Source organism: Arvicanthis niloticus, chromosome 21 (assembly GCF_011762505.2).
Source record: "Arvicanthis niloticus isolate mArvNil1 chromosome 21, mArvNil1.pat.X, whole genome shotgun sequence".
Taxonomy (NCBI): Eukaryota; Metazoa; Chordata; class Mammalia; order Rodentia; family Muridae; genus Arvicanthis; species Arvicanthis niloticus.
Window position 1 is genome coordinate 30,625,677 of NC_047678.1, and position 17,098 is coordinate 30,642,774.

The following is a 17,098-nucleotide window of genomic DNA, read 5'->3' on the forward strand; positions in this document are numbered from 1 at the left end:
GGAGCTAAGTGACATTCACCACTTTGTACCAAGGTCTGAAGTATGTATAACCATGACTTAATACTGTTGGTGATAATCTTGATCTCCTGGCTTAGGTTATGTTTCTTGGGGTTTCTCTCTCCCCAGAGGAGGAGGTTGCTGCTCCTCATGAATACTGGTTTGGACTCAGGAATATTGGTTTTAAACTCTGGCCTGTGATCCAATACTTTTAATTTTGTTGCTCCCATTCAGCTTTGGTGATTATAAAGTTAACTGTGACCCTTTGACATGCCCCATCAGGTTTTCTTTTTAGGATTTTTTGCTTCAGTACTAAATTACTCATCTCTTCTAAGAGTACAGGGTCCTTTTTGTCAGAGAATGGTACTAGAGATCAGACTTGTGTGCTCATGTGTTCATTACTTGTTGGGGTAGAATACTTAAAGATTGTTGCTAAATTTTACTTTTGTTTGTTTTGAATTGTCGTGTTTTAAGGAAAAACTTAGGTTTCCTTACACTTTTTCTTCTGTTCCCCTTGTACTTGTTTATTGTTGCTTGCCTGCTTTTACTGCTTGTTAACTGAGTTGTTGTGACAACATCTGAGATTAATCAATTAAGATAATTATATGATAATTATATATTTATTTTGATTCACAATTTCAGATGTTTCATTTCAAGGTCACCTGGCTCTGTGGCTTTGGGTTTTTGATGTCACAGCGTATTATGCTAGGGATATCTGTTAGAGGAGGCTTGTTCTTTTTGTGGTGGGTGGGAAGCAAGCGGGCAGGCAGGGGCCTTGTAGGGTCCCAGTATCCCCTACATTGCCATGCCTCTCTTGAGGCTGTCAGCTGGGGATAAAACCTTTAGTTTTTGGGCTGTTGGGAGGCATTTAGGATCACAATTCTAGCTTTATTAATGCTAGTACTGGTCTTAAAATATTTTTGCCATTACATTACAAAAGTTATAGCATATAATGTTAAAACCTTTCAGATTACAAGTCTTAAAATACATTTCTTGCCCATTCTGTGAAGTAGAAGTATCCAATCTGGCAGTGGTGGCAAACACCTTTAATCCCACCACCTTGGGAGTCAGAGGCAGGCAAGATGGCGTCTGAGTTTGAGGTCTACAGAGCAAGTTCCAGGACAACCAGGGCTATACAGAAAAACACTGTCTCAAAAACAAAACAAAAAGGTAGAAGTATCAGAACAGAGTTTTTTCTCCCTTTTTTTTTTTCCACCCTCCTTCCTTCTCCAACAGGATCTCACTGGCATCCAGGCTGCCTTGGAACTTGCTGTCCTATTTTAGGTTCCCAAAAGGCAGCCTTTCTTGTCACTAATAGAAGAAAATACCAAGTTTTTTTTTCTTCCCATGTGGTTAAACCATTTGCCTTTTTTGTTGTTGTTGTTGTTTTTGTTTGTGGGGTGTGTCTGTAGGAGCCAGCAGTAAACACCCACCATATTTGTTTGTTTGTTTGGTTGGTTTTGTTTTTTGAGTCAGGGTCTCTGATGGCTTTCCTACCTAGGCTGACTAGTTAATGAACTTCAGGACTTGCTTGATTCTGCTTCCCCCAGTGCTAGATTATAAAAATGTGCCACCGCCTTTTTATATGGGTCCTGGGGATTGAACCCAGGCTTTTGTGCTTGCATAACAAGCTCTTCACTGACAGAACCATCTTCTCAGCTTGCCCACCCCTCCTGAAACTTTGAGATGTGGTCTCATATAGCCCTGGTTACCCTCAGACTCTGTAACTGAGCTTGAGCTTCCTGCCCATGTGCAGCAGTGTATCTGGTGAGTACAAGAGTCTTTAAACTCATACAACATATTGGCAGTTAGAGTGAATGGGGGGTGAAGCTGGCTGGAATTAGAGATGATGCTGATGGCATTATATATAAACAAAGGTATTTCTCAAGATAATATATTATTGCTTTTTTAAAAAATATTTATTTATTTATTTATTTTTGTTTTGTTTTTCAAGAGAGGGTTTCTCTGTGTAAGCCTGGTTGTCCTGGAACTCACTCTGTAGACCAGGCTGGCCTCGAACTCAGAAATCCACCTGCCTTTGCCCCCCACGTGCTGGGATTAAAGGCATGCACCACCACTGCCCGGCTGAATATATTACTGCTAAAGCAAGAGATCCATATTCATGTTTTGAACCTCTGATTTTTAAATTGAGGCAAGAGAATTCCAAGTGTGAGGTCAGCTTGGACTACATATAAAGTCACCAAGTAACTGACTTGAAAATAAGTTAAAGATTACCTGACACACATAGATTGCTTTTCACTTCCTCTTGTTCTCGTCTTCCCTCTTCTTTCCTTTCCTTTGTTTGGTCCCCTTTACCCCCCTCCTAAATTTAGTACAGTTTGACAAATCCTTTACAGAACCCTTTGTATTTGAGTGAAATATATAGTATGAGATTGATGTCTCTTGTGGGCATGCCCATTTACAAGTAATTTCAGCTTCTGAGAACATCAGGGAAAACCTAATCATATGTAATACTAGACAAACAGGATTTATGTTTATACAGTAATGGCTACAATTTTGGTGAGCAGTTTGGATAAGTAACCACAAATTTCGGTCCTGTTTCTTTGTGAACTGAAACTGTGGTTTCTTTGTAAATAATTCATAAGCATTTAGAAATGTGTATATACGAGGGGGTTGATCTTTAGATTTATATAGTCTTTGCTTTTTAGTGTAATGATAAAAGATAATTTTTAGGAACCTTTAAGTCAATATGTTATTTTTTTGTTTTAAAAAGTCATGTGTACAGTAGGTGTTGTGGCTTCAGTGCAGTCCTAGCACTGAAGAGGCTGAGACAGGAAGATGACCATGAATTCTTGGCCAGTCTGCAGTACATAATTAACTTCAGGTTAGCCTGGGCCATAGAGTGAGGGGGGCTTTATCTCAAAAAATCTTACACACAAGATAAAAGATGTTTGTACATAGCTAGTACAAATTAATTAATACTGGTTTTCAATGCTTGATACTGCTTTTTTTCTACATATATAGCTGTGATAAAAGTCTATTTATAAATTAGGCTCAACAAAAGACAACCAAGAATATTTATAAAGTATAATAGTTATAACAACATACTTTAATAAAATTGCCATTAGTGCCTTATTAAGTAAAATTAATTTTACTTAAACTCAAGTATTGTGATACCAAGAAAGTGGAGGGTATTTGCTAAGTGACTGACAGAGGGGAGTGGGAGTTTGGACACAATGATGAATTATGTCCCTGTAGAATAGAGGAAGACATGATATTATTGTGCCATTCAGAAGAATGTTCAATTAAAATTCAAAAACTACTTGTTTCTTGAATTCTCAATATAATATTTTCAAACTGACTCACAGTGGGAAGTAAAACTATGTATAAGAGGGACCGTTGTATTGTTAGAAGCATGCCCCTTCCCCTGTGGAAAGCAGTGCATGATTAGAAGTTATAGCTTTGACTTTGTGGGCATGATGACTGTGGTACTGTTTGACAAGTGACCACACTACCATCTTCTCATGACATACTTCCATAGTCTAATATGTCAAAAATACTTAGAAAGTAAGAAGGGCAATTGAGTAACATTTTATGTAATCTTTTAGTCTTTTGGTACAAAGAGGTTTTTCTCTTTTTTTTTTTTTCTTTTTAAAATAATTTTGGCCATATTTCATGAATGAATTCTTTGTATTGTTTTGTTTTGGTTTTTTGGTTTTTTTTTTTTTTGTTTGTTTGTTTGTTTGTTTTTGTTTTTTGTTTTTTGTTTTTTGTTTTTTGTTTTTTGTTTTTTGTTTTTTGTTTTTTGTTTTTGAGACAGGGTTTCTCTGTGTAGCCCTGGCTGTCCTGGAACTCACTCTGTAGACCAGGCTGGCCTTCAACTCAGAAATCTGCCTGTCTCTGCCTCCCAAGTGCTGGGATTAAAGGCGGGCGCCATCACCACCTGGCTCTTTGTATTGTTTTTTAAACTTTATGTGTGTGAGTGTGAGTATGTGTGGCTTCCAAAGTGCACATGTGGTAATTACAGGACAACTTTCACCAGTTTTTTTTTTTTTTTTTTTTTCTTTTTTTTTTTTTCCTTCTTGGTTGAGGCTGGTCTCTTAGTTGTTTCTGCTGTGCAGGGTACTCCAAGCTCTTCTCTACTTTTCAACATTCTCTCTCATTTCAACTATAGGAATATCAGGACTGCAGGTGTAGTACAGCATATCCAGCTTTGTGGGTCTCAGTATTAAACTTGGATATACCTGCTATAGCCTGGAACTCACAACCATTTGCTTCCACCTCTCCAGTGCTGGGATTTAGCAGATTTTTTTATTTTTAAACATTGGCTCCAGGGATTGAGTTTAGGTTGTCAGGCTTGTATGGCAAATACTCACTCCATGGTATGGCTAAGGGAAAGTTTTTTTTATTATAAATACAAGAGAAAGAATATTGAGAGTCCAGAGCAAAGAGACTTGAACACGATTGTCAGACTGAGTGTGTCTGTCTTCAAGAGAGTGTAGAATAGGGGAATAGAGAATAAGGAAAATGTAATTATTGGAGGAGGGGGCAGGGAAGAGAATAGCAGGGTTATAAGGATAGTGAGTAGCTGGATAGAGTTTCTTATGGGAGGAGAAAAGGGCTAGGATGCTAGCTGCTAGCATTGATTTTGAAATGTGTAACAGGTGCTTGAGGAAACCTGGAGGCCAACATGGGCTTTGATACACACCGCAGGTAGCCACATGTTCCTTCAAGCTGAGGTAAGGGAAATTGCTCCTTTTGGTAGATTGGAACCAGTTTGAGAAGTTCTGAGGAATGCTGGCTTTTATCTGATTGCTAGAAACCCTGCTATAGTATAGCTTGAGCTCATTTCTGGATATTTCTACTGCCCTTTTGAGGTTGGGGAACTGGAGTTTTCTTTGGACCTGACAAGGCCCAGCTAAGGTAAACTTTTATAAAACCTATTGTTGCTGGGTATGGATGCAGAGGTAAATAAAATAGGTCTCTGAATTTGAAGCTAGCCTGGTCTACATAGTGAATTTTAGGGCAGCCAGAGCTCCATAGTGAGCTTCTTGAAATCCTGTTTCAAAAAACAAAGCTAAAAGTAAAATAAAACAGAGAAGATGAAGTTTAAGCTACTACCTTTTTGTGTCCTTGTAACTAATGCTGGGATAAAATGGTGGCATTTGGCCAAACTCAGAAACTCAGATCTGTAATCCCAGCTAGTTTGGAGGCTGAGACAGGAGGATTGGAAGTTCAAGGGCTGTTTGGGATACAGAGTTAAATGGAGTCCAACCTGGATAGCTTAGTGAGACGGAGTCTCAAATTAAAAAAACAAACAAACAAAAAAACCAAAACAAAACAACAACAAAAAAAAACAAACAAAAAACCAAAAAACAGGCTGAGGAATGTAGCTCAGTAGCTCAGAGTTGCTTGCCCAGTGTGTGTAGTAGCATACCCAGAGGAAAAGTAGCATTGGGTATTTAACTGTGAAAAGGTCTTTGAAAAGAAAGTCAAGAATTTTGGTTCTCTTATCAGCTAGTGGTATAAAAGTGAACCTAGGGTCTTGAAGATGGCAGGTTGTGCTCTACAGCTGAATTCCTCAGCCCAAGTAGCATAAATTTTAGTGTGCTCTTTATCACTTTTCTATTGACAAAATGATGATCTTAGAGATTTAAGATAGACATATTCATTAGGGTAGTGACCGTGGCCTTTGAAGTGTATCCAGCAGTTCCATGGACTCTTGAGTATGAAGGGATCATTTCCTTCCTTTGTTTCTGTCTCCTTTCCTCTCCTCCTTTCCTTTCTCTCTTGGAAAGGTTTATATCCTCTTGCCTCAGCCTCCTTAGTGCTGTTATTTTAGGTGTGTACATCAATATGGCCAGCTTTAAAAGTTTATTTCCTGTTATATCATAGCGTGGAGTATTTGGCCTGTGGCCTTCTCATGATTGAGGAATTTTAGTTCCTTCTGTCTCACACCACAGAGTCCTTCACTGGATTCTTTGTATTTAGTGAGTTGACAGCAAAGAAAAAGCTAGGAAAAAGGCTAAGAAAAGGGGGTGGGAGTCTGGGTCATTTATGGAGATATGGAGAACAAACTATAAGAACTCTGTTATGTGGTTGCAACTTACAGTTCAAGGGAAGTCAGAAATACTATTTTGAACACTAGAAGAAAAAAAGGATTGTGCCTTTGCTTATATGTACATATATACATGTGTGTGTGTGTGTGTGTGTGTGTGTGTGTGTAAAGCAGTCCAGGCCATCAAACTTCTGATGCTCCTGTCTTCTTCTAGAGTGCTAGGATTAAGGTATATGACATCTTGCTGCCGGGCAGTGGTGGTGTATGATTTTAATCCCAGCACTTGGGAGGCAGAGGCAGGTGGATTTCTGAGTTTGAAGCCAGCCTGGTCTACAGAGTGAGTTCCAGGACAACCTAGGACTACACAGAGAAACCCTGTCTTCGAAAAAACAACAACAAAAACCAAAAACCAAAACCAAACCAAAACAACAACAACACAAAGACACCTTGCCATGCTCTCTTATTTTCATTAGTGGCTTCCTTTGAGCCTTAACATTATCTTTTATCTCCTTATGTTTTGCTTTATTTTGAATGAGTAAAAATTCATCTATTGCACAAAACATCCTAGTGCATGTATAAGAAGTACAGTGGAATACTAAGCCTCCTAAGAGCTTCTGATTGTCCATGCTCATTCAGTCTATCTGCCCACTAGCTAAAAGGAGGACAGACCTTACACTGTCTTTTAAAGGTCAGCACTCAGACTTTCAGACCAATAGAGAAACACATTCCAATGAGAAGGCAAAGTTCTCTTTGCCTTCTGCCCACTTAGGATTAAAGTTGGAGAGTCAGCAGGAGTCTTTTAGTTCATTTTAGCTACTGCTTTAGGATCAACTCCATTTTTTCTTTCTTCTCTCTATTGTATACCATTCTTATGGAGCCCCCATGTGTTGGTAAAGTATTAAATGCATTTTTTTATTTTTAAAAATTTATTTAGCACAAAATAATGCTATAGTTCAGTGCTGCTGTGTGTAGAGTAATAAACTGGGCTCTCCACCCAACCCTTGTCCTCACACTCCCACCCCATTTTGGGAGACAGGATCTTGTTATGGAGGCTAACCTGGCCTCAGCTCCTGTCTTTCTTTCTCAGCTTCCTGAATGCTGGAATCACCAGCGCTTCCATGTCCAGCTGCTCCCTTGCTTTCATTGCTTTTCTTTCATGTGTTCTCTTAGATGTCTAGTGTCCTTCAGCTTTTTAAATTGTTGAAAAGTTCATTTCGGATAGGTCATTGTCCAGTTATTTCATTTAATATTCTCTCTCTCTCTCTCTCTCTCTCTCTCTCTCTCTCTCTCTCTCTCTCTCTCTCGTTTTGTTTATGAGATGGGATTTTTCTGTGTAGTGCTCATGGCTGTCCCAGAACTCTGTAGATCAGGCAGGCTTCAGAGATTCAGAGATACATCTGCTTGTTTCCTGAGTTTGGGGATTAAACAGGTGTGCCACCATCACCCAGTTATTTAATTTCTTTTGTGGTATTGTTTCTTGGGTGCTTTGCTTCCTAGGGTACTGTATTAGTTTGTCAGGGCTCTGTGTGTGTGTGTGTGTGCGCATGCGCGTGCGCATCCAACATGTGTGCCTGATGTGGTAAATAACAACAAAAACCATACTCAGATTACTTGTTACTTGGTAGGTATTGGTTAACTGAAGTTTTCTTGTTTTTCTTAAATATTTCTATTGCAAGCCTTTAATCCCAGCACTTAAAAGTTAGAAACAGGTGGCTCTCTGAGATTGAAGCTCTAGCCTCGTCTACATAGTGAGTTCCAGGACAGCCAAAGCTACACAGAGAAATCCTTTCTCTAAAAGTTGCCTCATCCTCAAAACAACCAAACCAAACCAAACCCAAACCCAAACCCCCAAATCCCCAAACCCAAACCCACCCCCAAACCAAACCCCAAACCACCAAACCCACAAAACAGAGACAAACAAACAAAAAAACTCCAAAACTTTATCCATAGTCTCAATGTCATGAAGATTCTTTCCATCTTATCCCATAGACGCTTTACCTTTTGCTTTTAGGCCTGCCATTCACCAGGAATTTACTTTGTTTTTGATGGTGCTGTAACTCTAAATTCCCAATTGACTCATTGGCATTTGTTGAAAAGGTATTTCTTCCTCTGTTGCTCTGTAGTGTCACATTTTTAATATATTGTCTCTGTGTTGCTCTTTGCCCCAAAGGCTCATATCTTGGAAGCTTGGTCTACAGTGGAAGATGGTGAGACTGTTAAGAGGGAGAGATAGCCTGTGCGGTTGTTACTGGTCTCAGTCTGACTCTTGCCTCTTATCTCAGTGTGATCTTTCCTGTTTCTCCTATATTAAATACCATCTTTTATGATGTTCCACAGCCAAAGGTGCCTCTACTAGAGGCTGGCACCACCCATGTTATGTTAGACTTGTTTCTAAGACTATAAGCTGAACTTTATAGAAGTGCCCAGCTCAGTGCTGGGGATGTCCTCCATGGTAAGATGTCATAAATGCAGTACTGGGTCCTAGCCACAAACTGGGTCTGGTGACACGCAGCTATAGTCTTGGCCTACCTCAGCTACATATAATTCAAGACTAGCTTGTTTTATGTGACCCTGTGTCAGAAAATTGTTATTATTGTGTTTGTATTGTTTCTGTGTATGTGGAGGTTAGAGAACATCAGGAGTTTTTTCCTTTCCATCTCCACTTGTAGATAGAGCTTCACTGTATAGACTAGTTTTAAAATTGGAGATTCTTTTGGCTCTGCATTCCTGGAGCTGGGATTAAAAGCATGGGGTTTGGGAGCAAAGGCAAATTGTCTTTTTGACCTCCTTATGTACCGTGGTACTCATGCATCATCACATACAAATAAATGTAATTAGTAAAATAAAAATAAAAGTAGGTATGGTGATAGTGAAGGAAAGAAAGTGTAAGTTGACATGCTTTGAAAGGTTTTCTGATGTATGAGACACAGCAGACACTGTTAGGCCACCAGATTTTGTTTCTTTTGTCTTTTTGCTTATGTTTCTGGTGTTCTTCCTTCTCTTAGCTTCCTTAGCACCAGCCTCTTTTATAAATGAGTTGTTTTCCCTGGTTCTCATTTTTATTGCCTTTTAAAAGCAAGGAAATTAAATTATAGGTCATTTAAACTAGTTTTTTTTTTTTCTTTTGGTGGTTTGTTTTTCTTTTGGGGGGGGGGGGGGAAGAAAGTTTCTCTGTGTAGAAACTCAACTCTTTAGACCAGGCTGGCCTTGAACTCACAGAGATCCACCAACCTCTACCTCTGAGTGCTGGGATTAATTTTTTTTTTTTTTTTTTTTTAACATTTTTCAAGGTAGGGTTTCTCAGTGTAGCCCTGGCTGTCCTGGAACTCACTCTGTAGACCAAGCTGTCCTCGAACTCAGAAATCTGCCTGCCTCAGCCTCCCAAGTGCTGGGATTAAAGGCCTGTGCCACCACTGCCCAGCTCCTACATTATTTTTGAATTCAACACCTGAGTTAGAGCGGCCAATGCTTTTAACCACTGCGCCATCTCCTAGCCCTTAGTTATTTTCAAAAGCTCATTTGTAGAAGATTTATTTTATGAAATATATATGTGTGCCAGTTGCTTGCCATGCTCTCAAAGGTCTGAAAAGAGAGTGTTGGATTCTCTGAAACTGTGAGCTGCCATGTGGGGGCTGGGAATTGAACGCATATTCTTTGCAAGAACAAGTGTTCTTACAGTCTCTTCAGTCCCCATCTCTAGATAGTTTTAGTTAGAAAGAACTTTTGGCTAGGCTAAGTATAGGTATCCGAATGTTATTTATTAACTTTTTTTTTGTTAGAGGAAGGAAGGAAAGATAAAGCATAATAAATTAAAAAATTGTTTTTACAATATGCTTTCTTTTCAAAACCTTGAGTGATAATTGTCCAGAATTTTAAGATTTTTTTTTTTTAAACAACTGAGATAAAATTAAATAGTGCCTGCAAAGGATGATCACAACAGAAATGTAGCTGCTGTGTCATTCTCATCTCTGGTTTCAGCCCACACAGCCAGTCTTCAGCAGACTTGCTCTGTGTATCACATGGCTAACAGCAGGAGGTATCTAGTGTAGATTATTCTTGCTGGAGAAAAAGATTTAAATTTATGTGGCAGCCTGGTGCTTGTTTGTAGAACCATTTACATTCAGTCATAACTGAACCTAAGTTGCCTGCCTAGTTCTTGTAAGTAAGTTTGGTTTTGAACTTGGTATTGCAAAGGTATTAAATGTGTCTTAATGTGCTGTGTTCATATGTTTGCATTGTTTTTATATTTAAGGGAAAGGCTGTCTAAAATAGTGGGAAAAAGAGCTACTTGTTTTGGAAGCTAGCTAGAAGTAAAATGGAATATCTTTTACCCTCTACCACTAAGTTGTTTGATGTAGGAGTTTAGCTGGGTAACAAGCAGCCTCAGCTATTCCAGTAATCATGGGTTTTCTTTGTTGATAATCCCATGATGAACAGAACAAATGGCTGTGAATAGAACTCTGCCAACCCTGGAAATTTCATCAATTCATAATAGTACAGTTGTTGTCCTTCCGTTGTATAGGGAGAGATACCTGCGGATTGAAGGTTAATATTCTTCAAAGGGATATTGCTTAAGATAGGATCCTACTAAGTTGTCTATTGCCATTTGTAAGTCTCTGCCAACAAAGCAGGAGAAATTCAATGTGACTAAGGAGTATTAAAGCCAGTGAAAAAAAGTGGTAGCTGATCTCTTGTGAGAGCCTTGCTTAATGATTGATTTTTACTCAGAATGAAATATTTATGGAAGTCAAGTTTTTTTGGTTAAATAAATTAAAAAACCACATGGTCAAAACAGAATTAAGATTCAGCTTGATATGTAATAAATCTCTGAAATAAATAAGTTGAAAACAAATCTGGGAAGTAAAGTTAGAGTTTAATAGCTGAAAGCTTGCCAGGCAAGCTGGGAAAAAAAAAAGATTTGACTTTTGAATATGAATGCATGACGATGCTGGCTATATTCAGCCTGTCAGATTACAAGAATCCATTTTGGTAACCACACTCTTCATAATGACACTAGCAGCTTAGTGTCAGCTAGAGAATCCTGTGTCGTTTAAACCAGCCAGGAAACACGGAGTGGCGGCAGAGGGAGGAATGGAGAAAGAAAGTATTGACCACCTGTTATCTACATTTCTATTGTAGCACTGGAATCCCCTGAAATCAGGTATGGTGTTATCAAAAGAATTTAACTGAATATCAAGAACAGATGGTTTTCAGTATAATTACTAACCATAATAGCACACACAGAGTAGTGTGTGCATATGGTCCTGGATACTGAGGAACTGAGTTCAAGAGCTCTAGACCAATCTTAGGTACCATAGTGAGACTGTCAGAATTTTTTAAATTAAATTTATTATTTGAAATATTAAATATTAGTATTTATCTTTGGGAAACAGTGATGCAAGTGGTAATTAAAAATAGTACAACACAATAAAAAACACTTTTAAAAAATGATTTATTTATTTTATGTATATGAGTACACAATTGCTCTCTTCAGACACAGCAGAAGAGGGCATCAGACAGTTGTGAGCCACCATGTGGTTGCTGGGAATTGAACTCAGGAACTCTGGAAGAGCATTCAGTGCTCTTAACCACCATCTCTCAAGCCCTGGCACTTTTCTTTTAAAAGTGACAATAGACAAAATTTTGAAAGCTATCAGACTTGCCATCATGTTAAGACAGTACAGTTGAAACAGTATCTGCTGGGTGCTGGCTGCTAAATTATTTTTCTTCCCTTTCACAGTAAAACACAAGTTTTGGCAAGTTTTGAGAGAACTTCTGAAACCAAGCAAAGTGACATACTTGTAATTTCCTCACTGAAAAAACAGAGGCAGGTGGATCTCTTGTTAGTTCAAGGCCAGCCTGGTCTACAGGCCAGTAGAGCTATGCACTGAGACTTTGTCTCAAAACAAAAACAAAAGTTGCCCAGACTACTGTTTATTGTAATTAGATATTGTAATCTATATAGACCTTGCCCCCCAAAATACTTTGTCAGTAATCTCAGACTTTGTGAATTATCTAAAGCACACCACCACAGCAGGTGTTTATGATCTCATCCTGTGTTGTTATTTATTATTTATGAGCACACAGCTATAAATAGTAAACAGTAAGAAGAGTAAAAGGACCAAGATTCTCTTGAATGCTTCGTCATCATGTCACAGAGTTTTCTGTTGCCTTACTTTACCTGTTTTTATTAAGACCTTGGTAACCAGATTTCACCCCAGACATGTGGTCAAAAGGAAAGATCAAAGGTCCAAATTGCTATACTGGAGAACCTTACCTGCCTGCTTAGACCATACGGGGCTTGTCTTCTGACAGTGAGGTATCAAGTCTCTGTTGATGTTGTTAGCTGGAGCAGGGTGGAGTGTCCTAAGCTCCAGGAAGAATGGTTCAGAAGTGCACCGAGCTCATTTTTTAGTTCCTTCCTTTCCCCATCCAAGCTTTTGCCTTGTAGTAAGCCCTGTAACTGAGAATACTTTTTATAAAGTTTTCGATTTGGAGAATAATTTTTTATTTTTTAATTTTTATTTTGTCATGTATGTCAAAATACATGACATACCTTTAATCTCAACTTGGGAGACAAAGGCAAAGAAGCATTCTTGAGTTTGAGGTCAGCCTGGTCTAAATAGTGAGTCCCCTGATAGCCAGGGCTATGCAGAGAGACCTTGTCTCAGGGGAAGGAAATACCAACCTACCAACCAACTAACCATCCATCCATCTCAGAGGAAGGAAAAAACCCACAAAAACCAAAACTACCCAAACCCAAAATAACTGCAACAATACAAAACAAACAAAAATTAAAATTTATTCTTTCCTTGCCTTTCTTTCCTTTAACCCCTCCTTTGTACCCTCTTCTCCAGCCCCTCTCATGTTTTCCCAACACTTCTTTCAAACTGATGGTCTCTTTTTCCTTATTATTGTTTATAATACATATACACATAAATAAACAAATTTAACCTGCTGATTCTGTTTAGTGATGTTCGTGTGTATGTGATTTCAGGGCTATTCACTTTGGATTGGATAACCATTAAGAGGACTCAGCCATGGATATTCTCATATTCATATCTCTCCCCCCCCCTCCCGTTCTTTCAAGACAGGGTTTCTCAGTATAGTCCTGGCTGTCCTGGAACTCACTCCGTAGACCAGGCTGTCCTAGAACCCAAGAAATCCGCCTGCCTCTGCCTCCCAAGTGTCGGGATTAAAGGTGTGCGCCACCACTGCCTGGCTGGATTCTTTCTTTTTTAACTGTCAATAGTTGCCAGTAGTTCTTTGTATTGGTGGAACCTCTGTAAGATTTCAACCTTTTGTGATCAGTGATGTCTATCAGTATTGTCTTTGTTCAGGTCTCATTTAGGCAGCCATATTACTAAGGTAATATCTTCCCTGTTATTTCTGATAAACACAGTATTTTTATTTATTTGGTTTTTTGAGACAGAGTTCTGGAACTCCTCTGTAGATTAGGCTAGCCTAGAACTCACAGAGATTAGAGATATGGGCCACAAAACTAAGAGAAACTACAAAGGTGATTTACTCAAGGCTCCAGCATCAAATTAAACCACTATGTCTCTTACTCATAAATCCATTTTAAATTGACTTTATTATCTATATAGATTAATGAATAAATGGCCAGTGAGAAAGAACTTTTAAAAATAGATTTTTTTCATTCACAAAAATAAATTTTTTCTTTAATTTTTTTCCTGTCTTTATTATTGATTTGGATGTTTTAAGACATCTCAAAATCTTTCTGTCTCATCTTCCTGAGAGCTAGGATTGCCAGCATATACTAAGAAGCTTAGCTAATAATGTTTTTGAGACAGGGTTTGTAATAAGGTTTTTTAATAATAAGGTTTTTATCTTCTTGAGGTCTTGATATGGAAACAAGACTGTGTTGTGTTGAATCTTTCTCTCCCCCCCCCCCCTTTCACCCCCCAACAGAGTCTCATTGTAGCCTTAGATGTCCCGGATCTCCTATGCTGAGCTGACCAGACTGACCTTGAACTCACAGAGCTCCACCTACCTCCCAAGCCCTGGGATTAAAGGCATGCTTGGTCAAGTGTAGTACCTTTTTGTTCATAAAACATAAAATAACGTTGAGGCATAATTTATTGTTAAATAACTTCATCCTGTATGTGCAAGGTAAAATGTATATGTTATTGTTATAGATACATTTGCAGAACAGTTTGACAGATCTGTTGAGCACTTAGAGAATCTGTTATGTGTACATATTTTAGAATAAAAAAACTAGAAAATTGATTTCTTTCATTTACAAAATAGTGTGTTTTCAATAGTCATTATTTTTTCTTCTAACATAATAGTATAATTTTCCTTATAGAATCATTTTCTACAAGTAGTGATTTTGTGTTTGTGTGTTTGAAATACAGCTTCTGTATGTAGCCCAGGCTGGTCTAGAATCTGGTCTACCTTTGGTTTTACCTTTATTTGGTCTATCTGGTTTTACCTTTCTGAAATTTGACTGTGAGCCCTTCTGCACATGGATAGTTTAGATATTCTTTACATGTCACCACATCTAGACAAAAGTATGACGTAGAACATGTACACAGATATGGTACTGGAATCCTGTAATCATAGAATTTAAGGCCTTTGTGCTTTAGCTGCCATTTACTGGGATTATGGATGTGTCATCATGCTCTGGGTCTTTATAAATTGTATCTATAATACCTCTAAAAGTGTTAAGAATATATAGATGGAGGAAAGCCATGGTGGCACATACCTCTTATCCCAATAGTTGGAAGGCACAGGCAGGAGAGAAAATAGCAGATTTGAGGCCAGTCTGTTCTACTTGAAGAGACCCTGTCTCAAAACAACAAACAAAAAACAAAGCTAAGGGCTAGGAGAATGGTTCAGTGGGTAGAGAGATTGCTATGCCAGCACGGTAATCTAGTTCAGATTCTAAGCACCTATAGAAAAAGCCAGGCTTTTTTCATGCCTGTAACCTCAGCATTTGGCAGCTAGAGTCTGTTTTAAGCAAACAGAGAACAGTAATGGAAGACACCCCCATCTCCTCTGGTCTGGACAGAATGTACACACACACACACACACACACACACACACACACACACACACACACACACACACAGAGAGAGAGAGAGAGAGAGAGAGAGAGAAGAGAGAGGGGGGAGGAAGAGGAGGAGGAGAATCGAGGTGGAGGGGGAGAGGAAAAGAGGAAAGAGAAACAGTCCTTTTAAATTTATTTTATGTGTATGAATATTTTACTTGCTTAAATGTATGTATGTGTACCATTTAAGTCAGGCATCATGGCTTATACTTGGAATTCCTCCCAGCCTTTGGGAAGTTGAGGCAGGAGGATTGCTGTGTTCCAGGCCAGCCTGAGCTATGTGAGACAATGTCTTTGTTCCTTCAATAAAATAAATGGTAAATTAATTTTTCTTGTTGTTTTTCTTTACAAAATACAAAAATATATGGTGTTTTTTTATGTGTATATACACAAACCTCCTCTAGCATTTCCCATGCTGATAAAAATGTTTGGTTTTGTCTAAGACGATAACAATAAGTTGGAAGATCTTGGTAGTTTCTGTTTAGTTTAAAATGTTAAGACCCAATGAATTTGAATAGGGTTACTTACAGGAGGTTGCATGAGAGGTTAATTTTACAGGAGCACGGGCAGTTACCAGAAGCTTACCACCTCAAAGCCATTTACTGTGTATAAATCTTGTAGAAGTAATGTGTCCTCATGAGAGTTAACAGGTTTAATCTTGTGCAGGTCTTCTGCAGGAAGCCACAGCAGATGGGGGATGGGGTGTCAGAATAACAGCCTGTCATGCCTGGAAGACAGCACTTTCACAAGACTTTACCCTCTTCCACAGCTCTTCCATTCTTTCCATCTTCTCTTTTTTGATGCTCCCTGAACCTTGTGGGGTTGATATAGATGCTCTAGGGCTGAGCATTCAGCACTCACTTTATTCCCAGCAGTTTGACCTGTATGTGTCTCTGCAGTAATAGCTACCTATTGAAAAAAGAAGCTTCTCTGACTAAGTATTTAGGAAATATATTTAGGCAATTTGATAGGTGCACATTTCTATTTATTAAAACAACAGTATTAGCTTCCCCACTAGAGCTTGTGAGCTCATCTGCCTTAGACCTTTTACTGCGTTTACAGTACCATGTATTCTTATGGAATAGGCCACAAATCTTATAATAGTTATGCCTCTTTTGCATTACCTGGTAGGTGGGTAGTATAACATACAGGGAGTCCATAGCTGAATAAGACTGTTGGTTAGCTATTCTTCCCCATCAGCCACCATAGTACCTTTTGGGGATTGTGAAATCTAGCCAACAGAGAATAAACTTCCAACTTGATCCCCTCCACCCCCAACCCCTGCACCCACCCTCTGCCCTGCCATCAGGGTGTGGTGTCTTCATTAGTAATGTTTTACCAGCTTGTACTGATGGGCACTCAAACTTTAGCCTGTATTGTTATGGGAGCTACAGGGCCTTCTTGGCCTTTATCTCCTAGAGACAGCCCACTCTAGCATTAGGATCTTCATTCAGTAATATAATATGGCTTTTGGGAATGGTTTTATCTACCCACAGGATACTTCCATTTAAAACCTTTATTTATTATCAAATTTTGTTTTAGAATTTTAACTGGTATGTATGTGATATACATATTCGACTGTATGTGTGCTTGGCATACATGTAGAGGTCAAAGAACAGCTTCATGAAAAGTTGGTTTTCTCCACCTTCATATAGAAATATGGGCCTCAAACTCAGGTTGTCAGGCTATGTGGCAAGTGCCATCTTAGTGGCTGAAACAGTTTATTTTTGATTCTGGCACAGCAATGCTGAGTGTGGTCATTGTTGACTCAGCTATCTACAAGTGAGTGATGATGCTGTACTCAGCCCAAAAGGTTTCATACTTAGTCTTATAAGATGGTTCCACTTGCCTGATAATAATATAGTCTTTTTTTTTTTTATAGAAATAATCTGTTCTTGTATATTCTTTTAAAAACTATTTTGTGACCCAGTGTGAAATATAAATGGGGTAATAGAAAAGATATTATGAGAGTTTCAAAAGATTCAAGCTAAAGGCTGGAGAGATGGCTC

General features: G+C 38.6%; 1 protein-coding gene across 23 annotated transcripts in view; it reads left to right on the plus strand.

The window, feature by feature from the left end:
* The window catches only part of Map4 (microtubule associated protein 4), a 148,237-nt gene that overhangs the window by 32,074 nt on the left and 99,065 nt on the right, over positions 1-17,098 (plus strand). The window lies entirely within an intron of this gene.